The following is an 11600-nucleotide window of genomic DNA, read 5'->3' as shown; positions in this document are numbered from 1 at the left end:
AGGAAGGCGAGTAGGAAGGCTACTGTGGTGGTCCAGAAAGCAGACATTAGCCCCATGCAATAGGGTTATTGGGAAGCAGAATTTATCTTAGTATATGCAATAAGTCCCTGATTTCTAGAACTATCTTTCAATGAAATAGATTGGAGATGGAAAGAGAAATCTCCACACTTACAGAATTGAATTATTGGTGAGGCTGCCACCTGCTATTGGGGCTACTCTGGCATAACATTAGGTGGGAAAACACTTCATTTCCCTTACAAATCCACCTTCTGACTCAGCTGGTACCAAACACACCAAGACCCACTTCAGTAAATGGCTGTCTGTCACACTCGACCCATGTGGATGGGACCTGAAATTCTAAATTTGCTTGAATGTCTTTTCTGCTACTGACACATTAAACAATTACTCCCTTCATAATCAATCCTTCAATTTTGCTACTTCTCCAAGAGACTAACAAGTGGTAACCAAATATCCTCAAGCTCAGAATGCTTCCAAATTTTCTCAAACAATAGCATATTAATCAAAACCGAGCAGTTCCAGACTTAACTTTGGGAGTCATCTTACAGCTCATTTCTCAACAATAACTACAGCCAGAATAGCTCTTTCCACAAACAGAATAAAGACCTCTTAAAAATATGGGGTCTCCAGATAAAGGAGCAAATAGTTCATTCCAGAAGATCTTCAAGAAAAATTGCTGTGCTGCGGTGGGGATGGGGGAAGGGGAGAGCAGAGAGAGAAAGAAGGATGGAGGGATGGAGAAAGGAAGAGCAGAAAGAAGGAAGGAGGGAGGTGGGTGGAGCCTTGGTGTGTGCCACACCTTTTGGGGGCAAGACAGGATCGTAAGAGGGACTTTGTCTAACAAATGCAATCAGTGTAACCTGGCTTATTGTACCCTCAATGAATCCCCAACAATAAAAAATAAATAAATAAATAAATAAAAAGACAGAACTCCTACTGCTAAAGAATATAATGAGTGAAATTAAAAACACTCTGCAGACCAAAAAAAAAAAAAAATGCTGTGCTGATAACACAAATTACTGATTATAATCTATTCAGTGAAAAAAAGTTTATGAAAGGATGGTGGTGGTGGTGGTGGTGGTGGTGTGTGTGCATGTGTTTATATGGTTTACAGAGAGTTGAAAATATATATCCAGGCTCAGTCCCAGTAGCACAGTGGTTTTGGTGCCAGCCACATACACTGAGACTGGCAGGTTCGAAACCGGCCCAGTTAGCTAAACAACAATGACAACTGCAACAAAAAATAGCCAGGCATTGTGGCAGGTGCCTGTAGTCCCAGATACTTGGGAGGCTGAGGCAAGGGAATCACTTACACCCAAGAGTTGGAGGTTGCTGTGAGCTGTGACGCCATGGCACTCTACTGAGGGTGATATAGTGAGACTCTGTGTCAAGAAAAAAAAAGAAGAAAAGAAAATATATATCCAAATGTTTTGCTCTTACTGTATTTTCTACAATAAATGTGTTTTTAATAAGAAAAATGTCTTTTGTGTGGTACTTTAAAATTTTCTTTGTTTAAGAGAGAGGGACTACATAATACATGGCTAGGTAGACATTTAGAAAACTCGACTGCTTTGGAACGTTGACACGACCTTTCTTTCCTCCCTAGTTTGGATTCTGTCCTAAAGGAGGCCGTGAAAATGTTGATTTGAATCTTGGCTTGGGAAGGCCATTTTCACTGCTAAGGTGGCTTCATGGATCATGAATTGAAGTAATGACTTCAGCATTATGAACATTAAAAACAGAAAGCACAAGTGATCCAAGATGGAGAACAAGGAGCAAGTGGGGAGAAGCGATGGCCTTGACAAAACACGTAGTTAGTTACCATTTGAAATGAAGCTGCCCTCTGCTCTGCTCCCAAACTCCCTTGTGGAATTATAACTTAAAATGGCTTGTTTTGCAAAACCCAAGTGTTCCAAGTGATATGCCATGGGCAGAGTGGAGGGAGTGGTCAGTCTTCGTGGAAGCAAGAAGGAATTTCTGAAAAGAATATAAAAACAGTAATCAGACTGAGTCAAATTGTGTCTGCTTTGTGAAAATCACTACGCCTCAGCCACGTATACTGGTGTGCTACCGAGGACATCACACACGTTACACTGGAGGATTTACTGATGGAACAGGGGACTCTCTTCTCCAATTTTTTTTTTTTTTTTTTTGAGACAGAGTCTCACTCATTTACCCTGGGTAGAGTGTTGTGGTGTCAGAGCTCACAGCAACCTCAAATCCTGGGCTCAAGCAATCCTCTTGTCTCAGCTACCAAGTATCTGGGACTACAGTTGCCCACCACCACATCTGGCTAATTTTTCTATTTTTAGTAGAGATGGGGTTTTGCTCTTGCTCAGGTTGGTCTCAAACTCCTGAGCTCAGGTGATACACCTGCCTTGGCTTCCCACAGTGCTGGGATTATAGGTGTGAGACACCATGCCTGCTTCCAATCATAAAGAAAGTAAAATTTATGATGTTTAATATATATCCTCCACCCTTCTACTTCTGCCTTTTCTTCCATCTCTTAGCTCCTCTTCCTCTCTCTTAGTTTTTGTTTGTTAGTTGGGTGAGGGGAAGAATACGTATTCCTTTAACCATGACAAGGAACAGATTTAGTGATTGGACAATTTCTGTTTCTTTCTTTCTTTCATTAGCACAATATTCCATCTTAACTGGATTTCAGGGTCACATTGTCTTTTTTGAAAATTTTTTCATTTAAAACATGTGCACCCAAAATTTCCTCAGTTCTCTGAAGTGCTAGTTTATGTTTCCTTTGATTTACTCCTATATTTATATGCAACTTTTCTACAGATGTTTTCTACTTGATCCCCCAAGGACAAATGCTTTGAAGATAAATTTTATTTTTTATTGATGCATATTCTTTTACAGATGTGTTATGATATTTGCATGCCATTGTGCTATTAGAATTGCATCACCTTGATATTGCAAAACCAAGTACTTTCTCTACTACATCTTTGATTATATAAGGTTAATATGCTTACAGATTTCACAGTGCTTGAAATACTTCCAAAAATGTATGCTTTTCATTTTCATTCCTATAATATTTTTAGTTCTGAAATTCTTTTCAGTCAAGGTTGAGTCTCAGGTACAGAGGAAACACCTAGAGGGACAATTCTATTATTGCAGTCCTATTGTTCTATATCCAATGAATTCATCCCATGTTAACCACAATACAATCAAGATTCAAAAATGAGTACTTTCGATTTATGGACTCATTTCAACTCCAGAATTCTAGCACCACAGAAAGTACCTGTAGCCCTAGAGAGAAGTTAAGTTCTCTTATTTGCATTCTAGACTTACCAAAGTCTCCTGATATACACATTCTTTTAATTATCAATCAAAAGACAGCAAGCAGGCATTTAAGTGAATTTCTCACATGTTACAAAGCAGGTCAATAACCAATATTGGAAGACAGTGTACACATTTTCTTACCTCTTTTCCAATTCCGCAAGCATGAAGCAGTCTTATTTCTTTGAAAACTGTATAACTACTTTGAGAATCTGGGAATCAAGGCAGGTGCCTGTAGTCTCAGCTACTTAGGAGGCTGAGGCAGGAGGATTGCTTGAGCCCGGGAGTTTGAGATTGCCGAGAGCTATGACACTATGGCACTCTACCCAGGGTAACAGAGTGAGACTCTGCCAAAAATAAATAAATAAATAAAAAGCAAGAAGAAGATTGGCCAAGAAACTAAAGTATAAGTTGTGAATTTTTTGCAGAAAAATAAAACTCTGTAAAGAATCCAATGGATATTCTAGGACTGAAAATGTCAATGACTGAAATTAAGATATTAATGGATAGATTTAACAGCAAGTTAGACAGAGTTAATAAGAAAAGAAATGAACTCACAGGACAGAAGAAAGGAGGAAATAAAACATTGAAAACCCAAGAATGCAAAATTTAGATAAGCACTTAAGAGACGTATCAGACACGGTAATAAGGTTAAACATACATGTAACATTTCCTAGGTCTTTCCTAGCTCTGTTCGTGGAAGGGGCCTAGAAGCAGCAATAATACGAGCATACCTGCGATGTGGGTCTTGGTTTCTAAAAACTACCCTCCACTTGAAGGAAACAGAGCTCACTAAAGAAATGGCAACTTCAAAGCTGGAGTACAGAAAGTATAAGCCGAGCCCAGAATATCTTTCTGTAAAAGGACATGAGGCAGTGCTCGCAAAAAAATGGGGGAAGAATGACAAAAAGGCAGAGAACCCGGCTCAAAATGTTCCAAGTGGTCAGATGTGGGACAACATGAGCATCAAAATAAAATAACGACAATAAAAGAATTACAATCCATTAAATCATGGAGTAGCTCATGACACCATATTAATATAAAAATTATAACTCAAATTTTGATGGGGAATGAGACATTTACATAGTCTTACAGGATTTCCTCATAAATTATGTATTAATTACAAAGGAAAAAATTGCCCTTTGACAAGTGATAAGTCTGGCAGAACCACTTTAATCAGTGGTCCAGGTGAACATCATCAGTAGTAAAGTAAATCAAAATAACAAGCCGCCCGACAGACGCAGGAGAAAATAAGGCATCACTCTGTTGACATCCCTACCAAACATGCACATACTAAATTTAATGATGAGGAAACATCATACAAACCCAAACTGAGGGACATTCCATAAAACAGTTGGCTTTTAATCTTCAGAAGTGTTACTTAAGATCATCAAAGTCAAGAAAAAGCAGAAAAGCTATTCCAAACTAAAGGAAACCAAAGAAGCATGGAATCTAAATGCATCATTCTGGACTTAATCTTTTTGACATAAGAACATTATTGGGACTATTGGTGAAAATTAATGGAGTTGAGGATAGTAGTAGTAAGCTACTACTTAATTTTTTGGTTTTGATGGTCATGTTGTGGTTTTGTAGAGTGTTCTGGTTTGTAGGTAATATGAACTAAACTATTCAAGAGTGATAGGCCTTGTATCAGCAACTTATGTCTAAGTGATTCAGAGGAAAAAAAATTCATTGTATGGTTACTGCAACTATCTATACATTTAAGATTGCTCTCCCCCCCCCGAAAGTGAGAATTTTCCAAAACAAATGAAAGATATCAAGCCAAAAATTCAAAAAATGCTACAAAACCCAGACGTGATGAGTACATAGAAACCCATGCCTACGAACAGCATAATAAAACCCTACCTCAGAATCCATTTTAGCTCCCTAGATTAATTCTCCCTACCTTGCTACTAACAATTTTCTTCAAACATCTGCACCTGGGAGAGCAGATCCAATGACACATTTCACTCCACTGATAGGAAAAGACCCTTCTCCATCTTCTAAAAAACATGTCCTCCTTTGTGGCTCAAAATCCAACAAAGGATTTTGGTGAAGGGAACATCCATTTTACCTACACAGAGTATTTCCAAATCTGCAGTCCTAAGGTTCAGGCAACTCAAGTACAAAAATGCACTACGATGGCCAAAGGCTCGGATAGGGTGTTCAGCCTTCAACATTTCTATCTTTGTGACTCCTGGTCAAGACAGAGATGCACCAAATCCAATTGCATTCCTCATCGCAGTTCTTTCTTTGCCTTTTAAGTTAAAGAACCTGCTTGCTATGTATCAGCATGCTGTTGCATCCATGAGCAAATTCTTAAGTCAGACAAAGACACAACTCTCAAAGGCAACCTTAATTTTTTCAGATATAGGTAGGGAAATCATTTAGTTCTGTTTTCTCAGGAAAGTCCCAATTCCGGCCTTACCTTTCACTATCATATGGTCTTAATTAGCTATAAATTACATAGTGGCTAGGAATAGTATAGATTAGAGCAAAACTTTGCAGGAAAATTCTACATATAATGGACATTCAATTTTTAAAGGTCATTGGCTGGCTGGCTGGCTGGTTGTTGTCATCTTTGTTGCACAGGATCTGAAGCCCATTCTCTGAGAAACCCATTACTGTGCAGGTCTTTAAGCAAGACAAGACATATATTTTCAGTTGTGCATTTAACTAAGCTTGAAAAATTATGTTGTCCTTGCTTGACCTTCTAATTCAAAGCAAGTGTGATGAAGAAGCTTTATTAGACCTTATTCTGGTGGTGAAGGCAGGACTACAGTGACCAGATCCACTGTTACCGGGGGCTTCCTGAGCAGGACATTCTCATGTCCTGACCAGCCTGTGGTATTGCTTACATAACTCCCCTTAATTCTTGGATATTTATTTTCCACGCCTGGTTCTCCAGCATTTCCATCAATTCCAGGAGCTAGCTAGTGTTCTGATAAATTCCTTTCCTTGATGTTCACAAGGCTTGATATCCACCACTTGTAACCAAGAAAATAACTACACCCAGCTTACAACGCTAAAGAGAACTCAGCCTTTTTTTCTTTCTAAGGAATTCTATCCCAACAGTGAATTTGAATTCTCCCATTTTTGGTGCATAAGACTTAAACTTTTAAGTGGCTGTCACCTGGATTTTTTTAAAATATTGCATTCTCAACAAAGCGCCTGATTTCACAAACACATTATGAGGACTGCTAGTGGTTGCAATATATCAACCACTTAGAATGACTGCATCAGGATAGGAGAACTGACTTGGTTTACCTTGCTTTTTGAGTTCATGTATTTTATGTTGCTTTCTATGTTGTCTACTAAAGTATCCATAGAAAAAAGGAAACATACTTCACTTTAAGGCAGTGGTCCCAATATTTTTAGCACTATGAACCAGTTTCCACGACAGTGGGGGTGGCGTGGGGGACTGGGATCTGACAGGAAGTGGAACTCAGACAATGATGAGAAAGATCAGGAGAGGCTGTAAACACAGGCGAAGCTTCTCTTGCTCACCCACTGCTCACCTCCTGCTGTGAAACCTGGTTCCCAACAGACCACAGGTCAATACTAGTTCACAGCCCGGGGGTTGGGGACCTCTGCTTTAAGGGGATAAAAAAAATAACGACCCCCTTCTGCCACCTACACACACACACAAGAAAAATTTAAAAGGTATTGTGATTAGATATATTTATGTAATTCGATTAGGTATGTTTATATATGTTGGTTTAGGCAGATTCTAATATTTCTTTGAGCTGAAAATCACCTTCCAGGCAACTGTACATGCACTCTCTCCCTGGAATACAGAACCATCGAAAGTACAGAAGGCTTTATTTTTAAAACAAAAATTGTCACCACTCTATCAGGAAATTCTCTCTAAGACCAGCAAAAATAAGGCAGGCATTCGTCATGGGTTGACACAACTTCCCTGCCAAAGATTCAACCTGCTAACTCTTTTTGTAAATTAACGTTCAGAGACTGACCAGCCATTGTAGCCTTTGTGGTTAATCAAATTCCTCTCATGCTCTTGACTTGTTCCTGGCCTATTGAAGATATTCCGAACATTTCTCACTTGCCAATTACTGAGGAAATCTAAGTTCACTTTCAAAATGGAACTTTGCCATCTTTGAACCTTCCTGGCATTCTTTCTCCATCTTTTATTTAGGTTTGTTACCCTGCCCTCGTATGCTGTGCCCAGTGGTAACCCATTAGAGCCCACATAAGAAGCTCAGTTTCCCTAAGTCCTGTCAAACAGCACACTGGGGCTGTACTCTTACCCACCCTTCACACTGAAAGCTGGTCCACAAAACTATTTCTCTCTGGATCTTGATTTCAGAGTGACTATGGGAGTTTTTCTATTTTTAGTGACCTAAAAACAAAGAGTATAAAGGAATGCATTTCATATACCTTCAACCTTCAGTAGATATCAGATTCCTTTTTACAGCTATATAATCATATACAACAATGTTACCATTTATTTAGTGATTACGCTGTGCCAAGTACTCTATAAGGTGCTGTATGTGTGTTATATAATGTAGTTTAATCATCTTAAAATATTGCATTCTCAGCTACTTAATGAAATAGACATTATCATCCCCATTTCACAAGCGAGGAAACTGAAGCATAGAGAAGTTACAAAATCGGTGCGTTTCACAAAAGGCAAAGTCAAGTCTCTGAAATTCTTGCTGTTAACCATCCAGGCTGCTCTGCATGCCCACCGAGCCATAGGATAAGTGCTTCTGGGCTTATACAATGTAACACGGGAGCATCAAACACCAGCTCTCCAAAGGGATCCACACCTTAATCCCCAGAGCCTGTGAACATGTTATGTTACGTGGAAAAGAAGAATTAAGATTGCAGATGGAGCTGAGTTTGCTAATTAGCCAACCTTAAAATAAGATTAGACACAATTACCTTGGGTGAGACCAATCTAATCACAGCAGTTCTATGGAGATAGAAAAGGCAAGAGTTCAAAGTCTGGGAAGGAGTTAAAGACACTTGGCTGCCGCTGGCTTTGAAGAGAGAGGAAGGGAGGAGCCTCATGCCCAGGGAGGCAGGCAGCTTCTAGAAGCTGAAGAAAAAAAGGAGCAACTTGATTTTAGCCCAGTAAGACCCATTTTAGACCTTCTGCATTATAAGATGATCAAATTGTAATGTTTTAAGCCACAAGGTTTATGGTAACGTGCTATGGTGGTGATAGAAAACAGATGCCCTTAGTCGGGCGTTGTGGCGGGCGCCTGTAGTCCCAGCTACTCGGGAGGCTGAGGCAAGAGAATCGCTTAAGCCCAGGAGTTGGAGGTTGCTGTGAGCTGTGTGAGGCCACGGCACTCTACCGAGGGCTATAAAGTGAAACTCTGTCTCTACAAAAAAAAAAAAAGAAAACAGATGCCCTGTCCTGGGTGGTCAGGGAAGAAGAGGTGACATCTGGGATGTGGGGAAGGATGTGTAGCAGCTCCCTGGGCCAGGAAGAAATATGGAGAACAGGTTGCCCAGCAGAGGGAAGGACTAGCCTAGCGCCGAGGCTCAGAGCACAACACAGCATGAGAGGGCTGGAGACAGGGCATAAGTGGGGGGTGGCCGGAGAGGACTTGGGATGGGTTCGAAATGCCAGAACAAAGAACAGAGATTTTATGCCAGAAGAGCATAGCCATTAATGGATTTTTAAGTAGACTTGAATGACATGGATGAATTTTCATTTTTAAGAATGAGCACTCTGGTTACATTGTTCAACAACATTCCCTAGCTGTTTATTGATTCTGGAAAATGGGCTAGAGGAGGGTGGCGTGGAAACGAGGAGAAAAGTTGTGGCTATGTAAGCAATAGATGATAAAGGCCCAAGACAGCACAGCTGGAGGACATAACCAAGGCGAAGGACATTTAGGAGGTCAAGTTTATGAGATGTGGTGGTTCGTTCAGTGATTTGTTCAATATTAGCACGTTTCATGTCTTGAGTGACTAAGAGGGTGTTATTGCTGTTAACCAAAATAAGGAAAAAAAAAGAGGACACAGCCTATGTTTGAAAGGAGAAAGCTTTTATTTTGTTTGATCAAATAATAATGACAATTATAATTAATTAAATGGTTATTACGTGCCAACTTTTTATATAAATGATCTCTTTTTTATTATATATGTTAAGGCGTACAACATGCTATTTTGCTACACATATCCATAGTGACATGATGTTTCCACTTAAGCAAATTGACCTTCTATCACCTTCCACAGTTACCGTGTGTGTATGTGTGTGTGTGTGAGAGAGAGAGAGAGAGAGAGAGAGAGAGAGAGAGAGAGAGAGAGAGACAGAGACAGAGAGAAAGAGATAATAGCACTTGAAACCTATTCTTGTAGCAAAACTTAAGTCTACAAAACACAACATTATCAACTACATTCCCTGTAAATTGCGATGGAGGCCAGTCCTGCAGAACCCCTGGACAGACAAAGCCAGTTAGGCCTCACAAGCAACCTCTCCCTTGCTTAATTTGCAAACGTGAGTGAAACTTGGGCTTTTTTTTTGTTTTGTTTTTACCCAATGCCTAAATTAAATAAAAATGCAACTTAAGGCTAACCAATCAGAAGTTGCCAACTAACCTAGAGTTACCTAACTAGGGACTTTCTAGCAGAGTAGACCGAATAAGGCAGCTGTGTAACTGTGACTATGACCAACCACATATTCTCTTGTTTTATTTCTGTGTTCACCCTATAAAAGCTTTCCCCTTGCACTTCTAGTTTGGAGCTGTACGATTTATGAATTGTTGCTCACTCAAATAAACTCCTTAAAATTGTTTATTGTTCCTCAGTCCTCCTTTAGCAGTCTTCATGCCACACATTATATATCTAGATGAATATATCCTGTATCATGCAAGTTTTTCCTCTTTCACCTATTTCTCCCCATATCCTCCCCACTTTCATTTCATTGGTTAAATTTATTCCTCTTACTCTGTTCTTTTAGATATTGTCACAAATGGGATTATTTCTTGATTTCTGTATGTTATCTCTCATAATACTCATACTAAACATATTATTATTTTAATGTTGTTAAAAGCGAGGTTTCAAGAGGTTAGAAATAATTTTTCTGTGGTCTCAGAGTTAATTGTCACAACCCTGACTCAGCTCTAGTTGCGACAATGAATGAAGATGTTTCTTATTCTAAGCCAAAACTCTTTCTTTTCATCCTGTCATGTCGAGTTTGAGGTTCTGATGGGAAAGGTGCCTTATGGTGGCCAATGGACAATTAAAATTCAAATCAGGAAGTGAGAATCCGGACTGGAGATTTAAAAGAAATTAACCCTAATTAGCATGTGGATGGTCCTGGAAATCCTAAGTGTGGCTGAACTTGTTCATGGTTAGGAAGAGACAAAAACTTGAGCAGCAGCCTGGGAGGACATATTGTTTAAGAGCTGGGCCAAAGAAGGTAAACCTGAGCCAGAAGACACGATGTGTCAGAGGCCCAGGTCAAAACACAGTGTCACGAGGGGAGGGTCCCCTATGGGAAGCCCTCTCAAGAGTGTGCTGGTAAAACACGATTAAATACAAAATCTTTTCCCAACCCAGAAATTCTCTTCACTTCACAGAAGTGACCTGCAGAAACCTAATAGTAATCAAATCATTTCTGCCATAGAAACACAAATCCTATCCCAAGAAGTTCAAGTGGTTTCCCTCCCTCATGTGAAAGAAATCAGTTCCACTTTTTTGTATTTCTCAATTTGATTAACAAAATGCATTTCCATATCCCTAATAGGCTATCACTGTGCCTGATCTTTAGACTCTCCTTTGAACCATTTGTAACAACTTTCTGGTTCCCTCACTAGTTAATGAGTTAAATGGAATATCAATGTGTGTTTATTTTGCATTTGTATGAGAGTCAGATTGCATGTATCCTCTTTAAAAATCAATATATGTGTTTTCATTCTTTTTTTTTTTTTTGGCACAGAGTCTCACTGTGTCACCCTGGGTAAAGTGCTGTGGAGTCACAGTTCACAGCAACCTCCAACTCCTTGCCTCAGCCTCCCGAGCAGTTGGGACTACAGGCACTCGCCGCAATGCTACTTTTTGTTGTTGTTGTTGCAGTTTGGCCAGGCTGGGCTCAAACCGGCTACCCTCAGTATATGGGGCCGGCGCCGTACTCCTGAGCCACAGGCACCACCGTGTTTTCATTCTTGGTTGCCCATAGTTTCAAACTGCCCCTATCATCTACATGTACAATACCTAGGTCACCATTTCTTCCTCATTTTAATAGTAAGTGCCCTGCCTGCCCTTGGGACTAAGGCATGAAGCTCGTGTCCCCAGAAAAGAGAAGATGGAAT

The sequence above is a fragment of the Nycticebus coucang genome, chromosome 10, assembly GCF_027406575.1.
Source record: "Nycticebus coucang isolate mNycCou1 chromosome 10, mNycCou1.pri, whole genome shotgun sequence".
Lineage (NCBI taxonomy): Eukaryota > Metazoa > Chordata > Mammalia > Primates > Lorisidae > Nycticebus > Nycticebus coucang.
Note: the sequence above shows the minus strand (reverse complement) of the source record.